The following is a 14,262-nucleotide window of genomic DNA, read 5'->3' as shown; positions in this document are numbered from 1 at the left end:
GGTGCCGTCTGTGTTGGTGTGAGTGTTGGACCGAGGCACCGGCTCAGTCAGCCTTATCTCAAGTCTGTGGTACCTCAGCGGCGTCTCCCAATAGCAGGCGATGAGGTCGTACACGCTGTCAAATACTTGGGTGTCAGTCACAAAAAACTTCTGACTGGCAGCGTCCTGTCGCCAGTGTATGCGGCAATGCCGCACCTTCCCACAGTGCCAGAAGGACAGAACGTAGTCCCCAATGTAAGTCTCACTTTCCCTGACCAGGAAGGAGCCATCAGGGGCCTCCATCCCAGAACAGTACTCCATCAGCAGCCGCTCAGCGATGTGCCACCCGCTGTGCCCTGCCCCCATCTTGCCGTGGAACCATTCCTGCGCGAGATGCAGCTCCATGTTGGCGCTCACCTCCTTCTGTGCAGGTTGTCTCCTCTGTCTGCTCTCGGTCAGGGGAATGTAAAGCGGGTTCCATGTACAGTTGAGGGGTTCTTCTGTCAGTTGGCAATCCACCACCTGCTCCTTTGTCATACACTCACCCATGGTTCCTTGCCGCTCGCCTCCACAAAGCCATCTCAGTTTTGGCGGGGCTTGCCAATGGTCTTTATAGCATCTGCTGACACCCATGCCAGGTGTACGAGCTAGACGTCTCGTGATCATGTCAAGAGGGTCTGTCTGGCATGGATAGTTACAATCTTTAACTTGCTTATACCTCTGGAGGTCTTTTGCTAGTCCGAGCTAGAATATCTTTATTTTCTCCCCATAGTATACAGGTTAAAGGAATTGGGGTAAGGGATCTGGACTAATTAAATGAAGGGGCACGGTGGTGAAGATCTTAGGGGAGGGGATAGAAGAGGAGTCCAGCGATGAGAATGGGGGAAGCGGAGGCAGGGGGCGGGCATAGGGTAAGCCCAGGGGTCAGACTGAGGGACTCGGGGGGTCGTGGGTGACCCGTGGCGGTGATGGGCTGTGAGGGAGGGGAGGGAAGGCAGTGAAACACTGAGCGGGGTGGGGGAGGGGCGGGGGGCACAGGGCACCTCCCGCCGCCGAGCGGAGCCGCTGAGCACCACAGAGGCCCCACGGGGCCAAGAGTGAGCGGCCCCAGCCCCGGTGCCGCCCCGAACACCCACTCTTAGAAGCCGCCGCGGCGCTGGAGCGGCGCGGGGCCCCGCTCCGCTTCCGCATGGCCGCGTCCTTTGGTCGCAGCGTGATGACGTCACTCAGCGGGGACGGCGCGTCGCTGGAGCAACGGACGCCACGAGGTGCCGTCGCTATGGAGACGCAGCCACGCATGCGCTGTCGCCGCGGGGACGGCTTCCGGCGCCGCCATGAGGGAGGGCGTGCTGTCGCCTGGCAACGCAGCCCGCACGCACGGCCTGAAGTCCGAGTGGGGTTCGAGGGGCAGCGGGGGGGGGGGGGGAACGGAGAGCGTTCAGGGATCTCCTGGGGAGGCGGGGGGGCGACTGGGAGAGGGCAGAGCTCCGGGGATGGCTGCTGTGGGGTGGGAGATCCACAGGGAGATCGTGGAGATATGGGAAAAGGAAGACGGGGATCTGGCCAACACCTTGAGAGCCTGGCTGATAGGGAGGGAGGGAGCAAGGAGGGAAGGAGTGGGAAGGAAGGGAGGGAGGGAAAGGGAGGAAGGAAATGGAAAAAGGAGGGAAAAAAAAGGGAAGGGAGGGGAAAGGGAGAAGGGGGAGTGGGAAGGACAGGGGATTTGGGGGAGGGGATGCAGGGAGGGAACGGAAGGGGAAAGGGAAAGGAAGGAGAGAGGGGCAGAAGGGAAGAAGAGAAGGGAAAGAGTCCAAAGCTTGGCCTGGGTGGTATTGCAACATAGAAAGGCTTCAGGTATGTTGTTATGTGCACAAGGAGGAGTTCGTGCAGCAGTAAATGATGTTGTTGTGTTCATGTAGATCAGAGGGGTAGAATTGAAGCAGCTATAGATAAGATATGGCACCAAACTGAAATACTGCCCAACATAAGACAATGTGAGCTGAAACCAACGTGACTTCCTGGCTTCCCAAATTGCAGTGGCTAAAGAAGTTATTTGTGGGGATGGTGTGTGCAATCGCTGTACGTGTGCGTCCTTCTTTGTAGCGTGATTGGATGTTGGAGATGTGTCTCTAAGCAAGAAAGGTCAAAGGTGGTGAGGATTAGGATGTGAACATCGTAATCCTCGAAGGAAAAGCAGGGATTGATGTGGGCTGCTCTGTTCAGCAGCAGGGCTTAGCACATCAGTTTAAGAACCAACATATGAATTTAGCAAAAAGAACCCACGAGTGATAGTTCTCAAACTTTCGTTTCAGCTTTAGTGGGAGAGCAGCTTCGTTCCTCCTCAAGAACTTTGTGTGGGCACACAAAGGAATACTTGTACCTTCTAACTCAATGATTGTGCCTCACAAGCTTCTCACCACTTCTGCTTTTGTCTTCTCTGTATCCGCTAATAGCTCTTTTGCTTTTCTCCTTGTCTGCTTGTTACCTCCATCCTTTTTCTTCTTCTCTGTGCTTCTTTCTTTCTTGTCTGTTCTCCTTCTGCTCTTATCCTTCTCATCGTCTCTTACCTTTATTCTCTCCACTCCTGCTCATCTCTTTTGCTGTCTTGCCTGTATCCTATCGTGCTTTTCATCTTCTGCTCTTCTTCCTTACCCATATCCTTAATTTTATCCTCTCTTCTGCTCTTTTTCACTTCTTCTCAGTGTCCAACATCTGCATCACACCTCTGTCCGAATTAGTTTTGGGGTGGAAAAAGGTACCAAGGTAGATAGATTTGTACAAGAGAACCTCTTACACTGTGCCTGAAAGGTGATCCAAGGAGCCCTCAGGAACCAAGACCACAAAGGAGCTGCTTTCGAATGGAGAATTTTCCAGAGTTCCTTCCAGTCATTGCTTGGAGGAACTGAGGTTTTTATCCTTGTATCTCTGCAGAAAGGCAGGGCGGAGGCAACGTTTATGGTGAGGTGCTCAGGTGAAATTGCCCTCCTTGCACAAACAGCCTGTTTGTGTCCATGTGATGCACGGTGAAGAGAAGCCTGCTGTTCTGTGAGTAAGCCTGCTAAAAGGAAGTAATGGTTCTGGCCTTTTTGGCAAGTCTCTGAGGTGAGATCTTTGGACAGGCTGGTTGATTTGCAGGGGAAATGCCATTTCAGTTGTTTGTTGCCACGCTTGGTTGGTGCTTGTATGAACAATATGTATCATCTAGACAACCAGTGCTCTAGCACCAGGGAAGGGAAAAACCTCATGTACATCCAGTCTTCTCCACGAGCCTTATGTTGTCTTTTCACAGAGTCTCTAAATGCCTGTGGAAATTACGGGGGGGGTGGCAAAGGGTGGGACAGTGGGGGGTGGGTGGGGGATGGGGAAGAGATGAGGGGCAATTTGTGTGCATCCTGTGCCCATGGAGCAGGTATCACCTACTAAGAGCTAGGTGCCCTTCATGGCGTCGTGGACTTGTTTTCTTTCCTTTTTTGAGCATGATGGTTCTGCAGGTGCATTTTAAGTAACTGTGAACTCTGCTGAGACGACAGGTGTCCTAGAGAGAGCCCAGCTGCACCCTTTTTGTTCAGGCTGTTCTATTCTCTCCTGAGATTAAAAGGGACTTGAAAAACCCAGAAGTACAACTTGCACTTTCAGGCTGCTGTTCCAGCCTGTCAAGTGGGTATCATGCAGTGTGACCACCATTGGGGCAGGAGGGAAGTAGCTGAGAAATTCATCTGCCTACATGAAGTAGCATGTCTTGAAAATGGTCATAGCCATGATATAATTAGCAAGGTCATAGAATCCTAGAATCACCAAGGTTGGAAAAGACCTACAAGATCATCCAGTCCAACCGTCCACCTGTCACCAACAGTTCTCACTAACCTGTGTCCCTCAACACGATGCCTAAATGTTCCTCAGGAGCATGCAGTGTTTCAGAATGACAGAAGGTCTGGAGCCAGAACCCACCCCTTCCCAGCCCTCATTGAAGGGCTGGCAGTGGAGGCAAGGGGATCTCACTGGAGATCCCTGCCTACCTGAGTCCTTCTGAAGGTAAGCAGCTCCTTGCCTTGATTTCTGTGCCCACGGCTGTTGCCTCTGAGCAAATCCTCCCTTGCTGCAGCCTTGGACCTTGCTCCTCTGCTGTCATGGCTGTGCTTTCCATCGCGCCTGGCCTCATTGGGCTCAACCCCGCTGACGGATAGATGTGTTGGTTTGGTTGGGGTGGTTGCAGTAGCTAATGGCAAAACCCTTTCCTGAGTGCAACTAAAGAGATAAGTGAGAAAACAAGAGAGTCTCGAGAGGAAAGAGTGACTGATGGCAGTGCTGTCCTGGAAGCTACAGTGGAAGCAGTAGAGAGGCCGATAGTGGCTGTTGGTGTCAGTAGAGCGATACGAGTCTGTGTGTAAATGGTGGTTCTTAGAGCTGTGTTAATTCCTTGAAGAGGCCTAGCATTGTGGAGGTACTTGTACTGACAGTTGTTTGACTCAGGAATGAAGTGTGTTTCCCAGTTCGTGATAACCTGATAGCGTTGTGTTTGCTCGTGCAGCTGTGCTCTGTGCATTGTAGAGCTGTCAGACAGATGTGGGTTCACTTGCCACTCTCTCAGCAGGAATGAGACTAGTAATACTTTCTGTAAGTGCATTTCAGTTGAAAAAATGATTTTGTTTTGGCTGTAGAAATGCTGTATTTGAGGGATTTTGGTGGACGTGGGCTAACAGGACAAGGATTCTATTGGCAACTGCTTTCTGTGACATGGAAAGGGTATACTTTGTTTTAGGGATGGAGCATGGGATTCGATTGACTCTTACTGAGAAAGGGGGAAGTGGAAAGCCTCTGTGGGTAAGAACGTTTTGTGAGCTGTAGTTTGGGTACCTTCATCTAAGTAGGACTGTATGAAAGGGTGCGTGTGATGGAGGAGAGGGGAAAGTGCCTTGTGTGGACTGTAAGGAAGGCATAATGTTACAGAGTGGAGAGGCAAATTTAAGAAACTCTGCTTGAAAACTTGAAGGTAGTGGCTGGCTGTGCTGAAATCTTCTTCCAAAGAGTTGCTCTTCAAGTATTTCCTGCTTTCTCTCTGCGAGAAACTGACGCCAGTGGCCTTCCACTGCAGCGTGGCCGTGCGGAAGGGCTGGGGAACAAGACAGAGCTAGAGAAGGCACCAAAGAGAGCTACAGGTACACAGCAGGCACCTGGACTTGATGCATTGTCTTTCTGCCCAGGCTTTCTGTTTGTTCATTCCTAGGACAGTTGTCTGCAGTTTGCATCCCAGCTTTCTCCCAAGCCCTGGCTGCACAAAAATGCAAGCAATCAGAGGAAGAGAAGGAAAAAGCAGAGGAGTGGGCTTCTGAGAAAAGAGCTGAGGGGGAGCATGAGGAGCTTGAGGCAGTGTTTCAGAAAAGTAGTGCTTTCACTTAGGATTGTCTGAGATTTCCTTGCCCTGGGTTATGATTGTGTGTAGCTATTGGTTTCTTGGTGCCTGTGTATCCGTTGGTACACAGATCAGTGTGTGGAAAAGACAGCTGAGAGTGCAGGACATGGCAATGTATTTCTCCTGGCCAAATGTGCTGAGGTACTGGAAGGATTGTGAGAAAGACCAGAGAGAATGGTTTCAAGCTACGGCAGGAGAGATTCAGGCTGGACATGAGGAAGTATTACTTTTCGGAAAGGGTGGTCAGGCACTGGAATGGATGCCCAGGGAGGTGGTGGTGTCACTGACCCTGGGGGTGTTGAAGGAAAGACTGGACGTTGTGTTGAGGGACATGATTTAGTGGGAGCTGTTGGTAAGAGGTGAACGGTTGGACTGGATGATCTTTTAGGTCTTTTCCAACCTTGGTGATTCTATGATTCTATGAAAGAGAAGAGAACCTGGATTTCTCTTGCGCAACAAGTCTGTATCAGTTCTGTCTCCTTTCACTGAGCTGAACGCACGGTTTGTGTGAAGCCTTCTGATGGGAAACCCATGGTCTCCACAAAGTGGGCGCAGAAGCAAAATGAAGCTGAGATGCATCTGTGTGCTGAGTCCTACTGCTACTGCAGAAAAAGCAGCTTTGGTAAGAATAGTGGTGAAGGTAGGAGAGGATATGGAAGGTTTAGACTGCTCTTAGAGGCAAGGTGGAAGTTTCAAATGTTGTGCAGGTTCAGCATGCTCCTACTGCTTTGGTGTGCCGCACCTGCCTGCCCTGTCAGCACTACGTCAGGCTTTTTTTTCCTTTTTAAGGTAGGAAAACCAATTTCTGGCTAGGAGAAGAAGAAATGCAACAATCTTCCCTGCATTGCTCCTTGGGTAATGGGTGCTGATGAGCAGTCCTTGTATTAGAATAATGTATTGTAATTTGATCTTTCTGTCTTTGCACTCTTTTAGCAACTGGGGTGTTGATGCAGCTGCACGTATCTCCTGTTTTGTCCTTCTGCTTTGTGTAAAAGAAATGTCCACTATGCAATCTCTGTGTGAAATTTTCTTGAAGTATTTTACTTTATTTGCCACTAGGAAGCAATGGCTTGGAAGTGACGGCGGCGTCACCCAGCAGCCCACACAGTGACCTGATGTCTCATTGCTTGGGTCTGTTAAAAACCACCCTGATGAGAAAAGAACGTTTGCACGGATTCTGTGCTGACTGTGTCAGTACAGCCCTGAGGAGTGGTGTGGACATGGCATGGCAGGGAGAAGGCAGTTCCCTTCTGATGGGAAAGTGCCCGAGGAATGTTGACATCCCGTGTGTTGGTGCCCCATGCCCGCTCCATGCCCGTGCCCCATGCACTTCTGAACAGGCAGCTCAGCTTTTGTGTCATTCAGCCACCTGTGGCAAAACAGACCAGGCTTTCTGCAGACGTGGATAATCGTCCCATCACTTTCTGCCTTAAAAGGAGTAGAAAACCTTTTCATTTTGGAGTCCTACTTACTGGAGCTTAACCATCTCCAGTGAAGCAGATGTCATTTTTCTTGTATCTTTCAATTCTGAGTCCATGTTCTCCCAAAAGCAAAAGAGTTTGGAGGTAACCATGAACAGTTAAGTGAGTGATTTCAGTATTTATTTCTGATCGTGACAATTACTTCAGTTTAGAGGTCACAATTAATGTACTGTGCCTGTTTTAATTCTGACCAAGGTTGTAGTTGTAGCTGACTTCCCAAGGCTGCAATACGTGGTGACAAAGCCGTGGGCTTCTGCATTGGCATTAATCCCACGTTTCCTTTCTGTGCCTTGCAGGTCAGCTTGTGCTGGAAGTGGATGGCATCAGAGTGTGAGTGAAGGTCAGTGCAGGAGCAGCTGTTACAGAATCACAGAATTGTAGGGGTTGGAAGGGACCTCCAGAGATCATCGAGTCCAACCCCCTGCCAAAGCAGGTTCCCTACAGCAGGTCGCACAAGTCGGCATCCAGGCAGGTCTTGAACATCTCCAGGGAAGAAGACTCCCCCACCTCCCTGGGCAGCCTGTTCCAGTGCTCCTCACCTCACTGTACAGAAGTTCCTTCACACATTGGTGCAGAACTTCCTATGCTGCAGTTTCCGGCCATTTCCCCTTGTCCTGTCTCCACTCACCACTGAAAAGAGTCCGGCCTCGCCATTCTGCCCCCCACACCTTAGATATTTATAGAACTGGATCAGGTCCCCTCTCAGTCTCCTTTTCTCAAGGCTGAACAGACCCAGTTCACTCAGCCTTTCCTCATAGCAGAGATGCTCCAGGACCCTCACCATCTTTGTGGCCCTCCGCTGGACTCTTTCCAAGAGATCCCTGTCTGTTTTGTACTGGGGAGCCCCGAAGTGGACGCAGTGCTCCAGATGAGGCCTTACCAGGGCAGAGCAGAGGGGGAAGATCACCTCCCTCGACCTGCTGGCCATGCTCTTTTTAATGCACGCCAGGATGCCATTGGCCCTCTTGGCCACAAGGGCACACTGCTGGCTCATGGCCGACCTGTCATCCACCAGGGTACCCAGGTCCCTCTCCGCAGAGCTCCCCTCCAGCAGCTCATCCCCCAGCCTGTAGTGGTGCATGCAATTATTCCTCCCCAGATGCAAGTCTCTACACTTGCTTTTGTTAAACCTCATCCGGTTTTTCTTTGCCCCGCTCTCCAGCCTGTCCAGGTCTCGCTGAATGGCAGCACAGCCTTCAGGCTGTCAGCCAATCCTCCCAACTTCGTATCATCAGCAAACTTGCTGAGAGTGGCCACCATTGCCTCATCAATGTCATTGATGAAGATATTGAACAAGACCGGACCCAGCACCAACCCCTGAGGAACACCGCTGCTTACAGGCCTCCAGCCAGACTGCACCACCAACGACGACCCTCTGTGCTCTGCCAGTCAGCCAGTTCTCAACCCACCTCACTGTCCACTCATCTATCCCACACTTCCTCAACTTTGTTGTAAGGATGTCATGGGGGACAGTATCAAATGCCTTGCTGAAATCAAGGTAGACTACATCCACTGCTCTCCCCCCATCCACCCAGCCAGAGACATCATAGAAGACTACCAGGTTGGTCAAGCACGACCTCCCCCTGGTGAACCCGCGCTGACTACTCTTGATAACCTACTTTTCTTCCAGTTGTCTGGAGGTGGCATCCAGCAGATCTGTTCCATCACCTCTCCAGGGACAGAGGTGAGGCTGACTGGCCTATAATTGCCTGGGTCTTCCTTCTTGCCCTTTTTGAAGACCGGAGTGACATTGACTATCCTCCAGTCTTCAGGCACCTCCCCCATCCTCCAAGACCTCTCAAAGATGACAGAAAGCAGTTCAGCAGTCACCTCTGTTGAGCTGTTAATGTGGGGAAGGAAGTCCAGGCTAATGGACTCTGTAGCATCTCCCAGTACAGTACCAGAGGAGGCAAGAATGATTTCAGGGGGCTCCCCAGCAGGAAAGTGGCTCATCCAAATGCTTGCTGACAGTTTGAAAGCCCAAACCCTTCCAGCCTCCACCCTGTAAGCAGCTCCGAGGCAGCATCTCTTTTGTCCGACTGTGCAGCACCTGAGCAAGAGGGTGAGCTGAGCTGGCTGCACAAGAGTCATCTTAACTTCTTTGTTATTTTACTTCAGATAACCCCATTGGGTGACCCTGCAGTTGGTTTCTTAAAATTTGGATGTAGGAGATGACCTTTACTTATGATGGAGGCCCAGAAGTGCTGTGGGCACTCTCAGAGGTCACAACGGTTGCTGGGGTGGGAGCATTTGTCCCACAGCTGGTGAGCAGAGCTGGTGCTGCACGCAGAGACTGGGCTCTGGGCCTTTCCTGAGAGAGATCACCCTGTGAGAGCACCGGAAGCACTGCTGTGGCATGCGCGTTAGCTGGGCACAGCACAGGTTGAGCAGGCCGAGCCGGTGAACTGGGTTTGGTGCTGGGTGGCTGCTGGGAGGTGTCTCAGCAGAAAAGCTGGGCTGGGTGGGCCTGCTGTGTCAGCCCTTGTCCCAGCTGGTAGTGAGAGCAGGGGGAGGCTGATGGGTGCTGCCCACTGTTCCTGCTGCTCTTACCGTGTGGTACAGCAGCGCTGTGGCGTGTGAGCTGGGAGGGACAAGTACAGCCGCTGAGCCTGGCTAAGGCAGAGCTGAGGTTTGTGGAACACGTGGGTCATGCCAGTGTAGCTACTGCAGCTGTGGTAGGAGTGGAAGACAAAGGGAGTTTTCTCCATGACAGCAGCACCAGCCATTTGCTTCAAGGTGTATAACTATTGAGGAGATGGAGAACACTTGCTGTCAGAAATCATGGCAGCTGTACAGAATCTAGATGTATTTTGGGGATGGTTCTTGTAACCAGCTGATTTCGAGACACTGTCGTACTTCAGAGTCTAAAGTGCATGATAGAAGAAAGCTGGGAAAATGCTTCTCCTCGCTGTTTTTCACTTGCAGATTCTTTCTTTAGGGATCCTTTCCAAAAGGAGATTTTTGGGATTGAGGCAGTTGAAGAAAGAGTGAAGCCAGGGGCAGTCCCTGTGGAGAGGACCCCAGGAACTGAGATTCCCCACCACTGTCTCAGCAAGGAGACAGACGCAGTTCCCATTCCTGCTCTGCACGTGGAAAGGTATGGCTGGGTTTCTTTGTTTGGGTTTTCTTCCTTTCTCTCACTTCGAAGGGGAAAAGTTGGAGCAGGGGGAGCCTTACTGGTACTTTGTTACTTGTGTAACTGGTTGGATTCTGCATGTGCTGCAACAGGACAGCAGAGCAAGGCTCCTTAACCTTCTGGGGCAGGGTGGGAGCAGAGAGTGGGCACAGCCCTCCTGCCAGCTGCACCTGGTTATGGTTTGCCAGGCCCCTGCTGCCCTGGATTTCACCTGAGAGGTTTGTTCTAGCTGCTTGCAGTGGTAAAAGATAGGGAAGAAATGGAAGTCAAGAGCTAAGGCTCTACACGGTAACTTTGCATGGATTGAACTGTGGCACCTGAAGACACAGGTCCATTCCTGAATAATGCTGGCATTTTGCGGGTGTGTTGGTTTAACCCCCTGAACTGATGTCTGTGAGCACCTGTCTTCTCCACCTGAACAATAAGAAAGCTAGATATGCCCAGAAATTGCAGCAGTTGCTGTGAATACTCTCCCAAATGTTTGTTTCTTTTAGTGATAACTAATGGCTCAGCACTGTGATCTCGTGTCTCTGGCACGATTGGAATGCTTCATCTCTTTGCCGATGTTGGGTGCCTGTTTCTATGGACTCATGAGCACTCACAGAGGTCACAACTGTTGCAGGGGTGGGAGCGTACCACAGCTGGTGTTTCCAGAGAGGCTCTAAATGCCTGTAGAAATCACAGGAATTTCTCCTTTGCATGTCTTTTCTTTGCTTAGCTTTTTAGTCGTTATTGTCATATATTTCTTCTTTACTTTGAGAAATTTGGGATGGCAGTTTCTTGTTTTTTACTTTCTTTGAATCAACTGTTTTGCCATGATATTGCATTCTATGTCTTGCTTTTTCAGTGCTATTCCTTTGCTTTGCCAGCTAGTTTTTGTTGTTTTTTTTTCCCCTTTCCATATTCCTTTTCTTTACAGCCCCATTTAACTATGCTTTATTGTTATTTTTTATACTTTTTGTTTCCTCTTTTCCATTCCCGCTTTTTTTCAAATCACTTTTCATGGCATTACTTAGAGTTTCTCTACTTGAATACCTTATATTTTTTCTCTTCCTTTCCTTGTTGGAACCCTACCTCGTCCCCATTGGCTGCTTCCTTCCACTTACCTTGCCTTTCCTTACCTGACGTTAGCTCCCTGGTTCTTCATTCCCACATCCTGGGTGTAATTGCCTCTTTCCCCGACGAGGACTTCAGGCTTTTTGGATGGCTCTTTTTCTTTCCGTTTATTGTCTTTCACCTCGGTCCCATTGGTTTGCTTTCCTTTGTTCACTTGGTTTTGCTTTCTCTACTGCTCCTTTGGCTTTGCTCTCCATTGTTAATTTCATGTTTGTTTGGTTTTTTTGATTTGCTTTCCTCTTTGTTGTTCATTCTGTTCCTTGGCTCTTGGTTTTCTGGCATTGCTTTGCTTTGTCCTACTTTCTATTTTGCTTCTTGTCTTTAATTCTGGTTTGTTTTGTTTGTTTTTCTTTTCCATGTTCTCCCCTTATATTTTGTTAGCTTTGATATTGTCTCACTGTGTTGCTTTGAATTTTTTGCTTTGCTATATACTTGCAGACCATGCCCTTGCTTTTTTTTGGTACTTTTTCCACCGGATTACTTGTCTCTTTTCCTTTTCCTTTTGGCTTTTGTTTCCTGCTCGGTTGGCTTTGCTTTCTACTGCTGATTTTTCTTTTTGGTTGGTTCTTTTTCTTTCCAGACCATGCCTTTGCATTATTTTCATCTGTTCTAAAAGTTAGTCTCCTCTTTTCTCCTCGATTTCTTTGGCTTTCATTACATTCCTCCTTCTTCCACTTACCTTACCTTTCCTTACCTGATGTTAGACTTCTGTATTGTTAACTCATATATCCTTTGTGTCCTAGCCTCTGTCCTTGTTGTGGACTGGAGGTTTTTCCTCGGGTGCCTGGCAGCATGCATGCCCGGTAGCTACCCTGACCTCCTCCTCGGCATGACCACGAGCGCTTTCCCTTCCTCCAGAGAGATGTTTTGTCCTGCTTGCAGCCGCGGACTCCTCCACAGGCGCCAGCTGAGGAAGTGCATCTCTGCTGGAGGTCGCAGCCTGCCCAGTAGCTACCCTTTCCTCCTTCCAGGCACGGATGGTGAGCTTTTGGCTGCACCGCAGGCTCTTGTCACCTTTGCTTTGCCGTCTCATTGAATCCCATTTCCTTGCTCTTCTGTTGGTTGTTTCAGTTTCTTTCTGCGTATTGTCTCTTTTTCCCCTGGGTCCCATTGGTTTGCTTTCCTTTGTTCGCTTGGTTTTGCTTTCTCTACTGCTCCTTTGGCTTTGCTCTCCATTGTTAATTTCATGTTTGTTTGTGTTATTTGGTTTGCTTTCCTTTTTGTTGTTCATTCTGTTCCTTGGCTCTTGGTTTTCTGGCATTGCTTTGCTTTGTCCTACTTTCTACTTCGCTTCTTGTCTTTCATTCTGGTTTGTTTTGTTTGTTTTTCTTTTCCATGTTCTCCCCTTAGATTTTGTTAGCTTTGACATTGTCTCACTGTGTTGCTTTGAATTTTTTGCTTTGCTATATACTTGCAGACCATGCCCTTGGTTTTTTTTGGTACTTTTTCCACCGGATTACTTGTCTCTTTTCCTTTTCCTTTTGGCTTTTGTTTCCTGCTCGGTTGGCTTTGCTTTCTACTGCTGATTTTTCTTTTTGGTTGGTTCTTTTTCTTTCCAGCCCATGCCTTTGCATTATTTTCATCTGTTCTAAAAGTTAGTCTCCTCTTTTCTCCTCTATTTCTTTGGCTTTCATTACATTCCTCCTTCTTGCACTAACCTTGCCTTTACTTACCTGATGTTAGACTTCTGTATTGTTCACTCATATATCCTTTGTGTCCTTGCCTCTGTCCTTGTCATGGACTGGAGGCTTTTCCTCAGATGCCTGGCAGCATCCATGCCCGGTAGCTACCCTGTCCTTCTCCTCGGCATGACCACGAGCGCTTTCCCTTCCTCCAGAGAGATGTTTTGTCCTGCTTGCAGCCGCGGACTCCTCCACGGGCGCCAGCTGAGGAAGTGCATCTCTGCTGGAGGTCGCAGCGTGCCCAGTAGCTACCCTTTCCTCCTCCCAGGCACGGATGGTGAGCTTTTGGCTGCACCGCAGGCTCTTGTCACCTTTGCTTTGCCGTCTCATTGAATCCCATTTCTTTGCTGTTCTGTTGGTTGTTTTTGTTTCTTTCTGCGTATTGTCATTTTTCCCCTGGGTCCCATTGGTTTGCTTTCCTTTGTTCGCTTGGTTTTGCTTTCTCTACTGCTCCTTTGGCTTTGCTCTCCATTGTTAATTTCATGTTTGTTTGTGTTATTTGGTTTGCTTTCCTTTTTGTTGTTCATTCTGTTCCTTGGCTCTTGGTTTTCTGGCATTGCTTTGCTTTGTACTCCTTTCTACTTCGCTTCTTGTCTTTTATTGTTATAGTTTATTTTTTTTTTCCATGTTCTCCCCTTAGATTTTGTTAGCTTTGATATTGTCTCACTGTGTTGCTTTGAATTTTTTGCTTTGCTATATACTTGCAGACCATGCCCTTGCTTTTTTTTGGTACTTTTTCCACCGGATTACTTGTCTCTTTTCCTTTTCCTTTTGGCTTTTGTTTCCTGCTCGGTTGGCTTTGCTTTCTACTGCTGATTTTTCTTTTTGGTTGGTTCTTTTTCTTTCCAGACCATGCCTTTGCATTATTTTCATCTGTTCTAAAAGTTAGTCTCCTCTTTTCTCCTCTATTTCTTTGGCTTTCATTACATTCCTCCTTCTTGCACTAACCTTGCCTTTCCTTACCTGATGTTAGACTTCTGTATTGTTCACTCATATATCCTTTGTGTCCTAGACTCTGTCCTTGTCATGGACTGGAGGCTTTTCCTCAGATGCCTGGCAGCATCCATGCCCGGTAGCTACCCTGACCTCCTCCTCGGCATGACCACGAGCGCTTTCCCTTCCTCCAGAGAGATGTTTTGTCCTGCTTGCAGCCGCGGACTCCTCCACGGGCGCCAGCTGAGGAAGTGCATCTCTGCTGGAGGTCGCAGCCTGCCCAGTAGCTACCCTTTCCTACTTCCAGGCACGGATGGTGAGCTTTTGGCTGCACCGCAGGCTCTTGTCACCTTTGCTTTGCTGTCTCATTGAATCCCATTTCTTTGCTGTTCTGTTGGTTGTTTTTGTTTCTTTCTGCGTATTGTCTCTTTTTCCCCTGGGTCCCATTGGTTTGCTTTCCTTTGTTCGCTTGGTTTTGCTTTCTCTACTGCTCCTTTGGCTTTGCTCTCCATTGTTAATTTCATG

General features: G+C 49.2%; 1 long non-coding RNA gene across 2 annotated transcripts; it reads left to right on the top strand.

The window, feature by feature from the left end:
* Positions 1–3,361: 3,361 nt before the first annotated feature.
* On the top strand, positions 3,362–11,184 carry LOC125703557 (uncharacterized). Of its 2 annotated transcripts, XR_007380884.1 has the most exons (4): positions 3,362–6,011; positions 7,167–7,210; positions 8,033–8,554; positions 9,809–11,184. It is a non-coding gene; the product is annotated as an uncharacterized LOC125703557 (long non-coding RNA). The 2 variants fall into 2 exon arrangements; XR_007380883.1 differs by having other exon boundaries at positions 3,362–7,210.
* Positions 11,185–14,262: the final 3,078 nt, after the last annotated feature.

The sequence above is a fragment of the Lagopus muta genome, chromosome 22, assembly GCF_023343835.1.
Source record: "Lagopus muta isolate bLagMut1 chromosome 22, bLagMut1 primary, whole genome shotgun sequence".
NCBI lineage: Eukaryota > Metazoa > Chordata > Aves > Galliformes > Phasianidae > Lagopus > Lagopus muta.
Note: the sequence above shows the minus strand (reverse complement) of the source record. Positions and strands in the feature narration are given on the sequence as shown.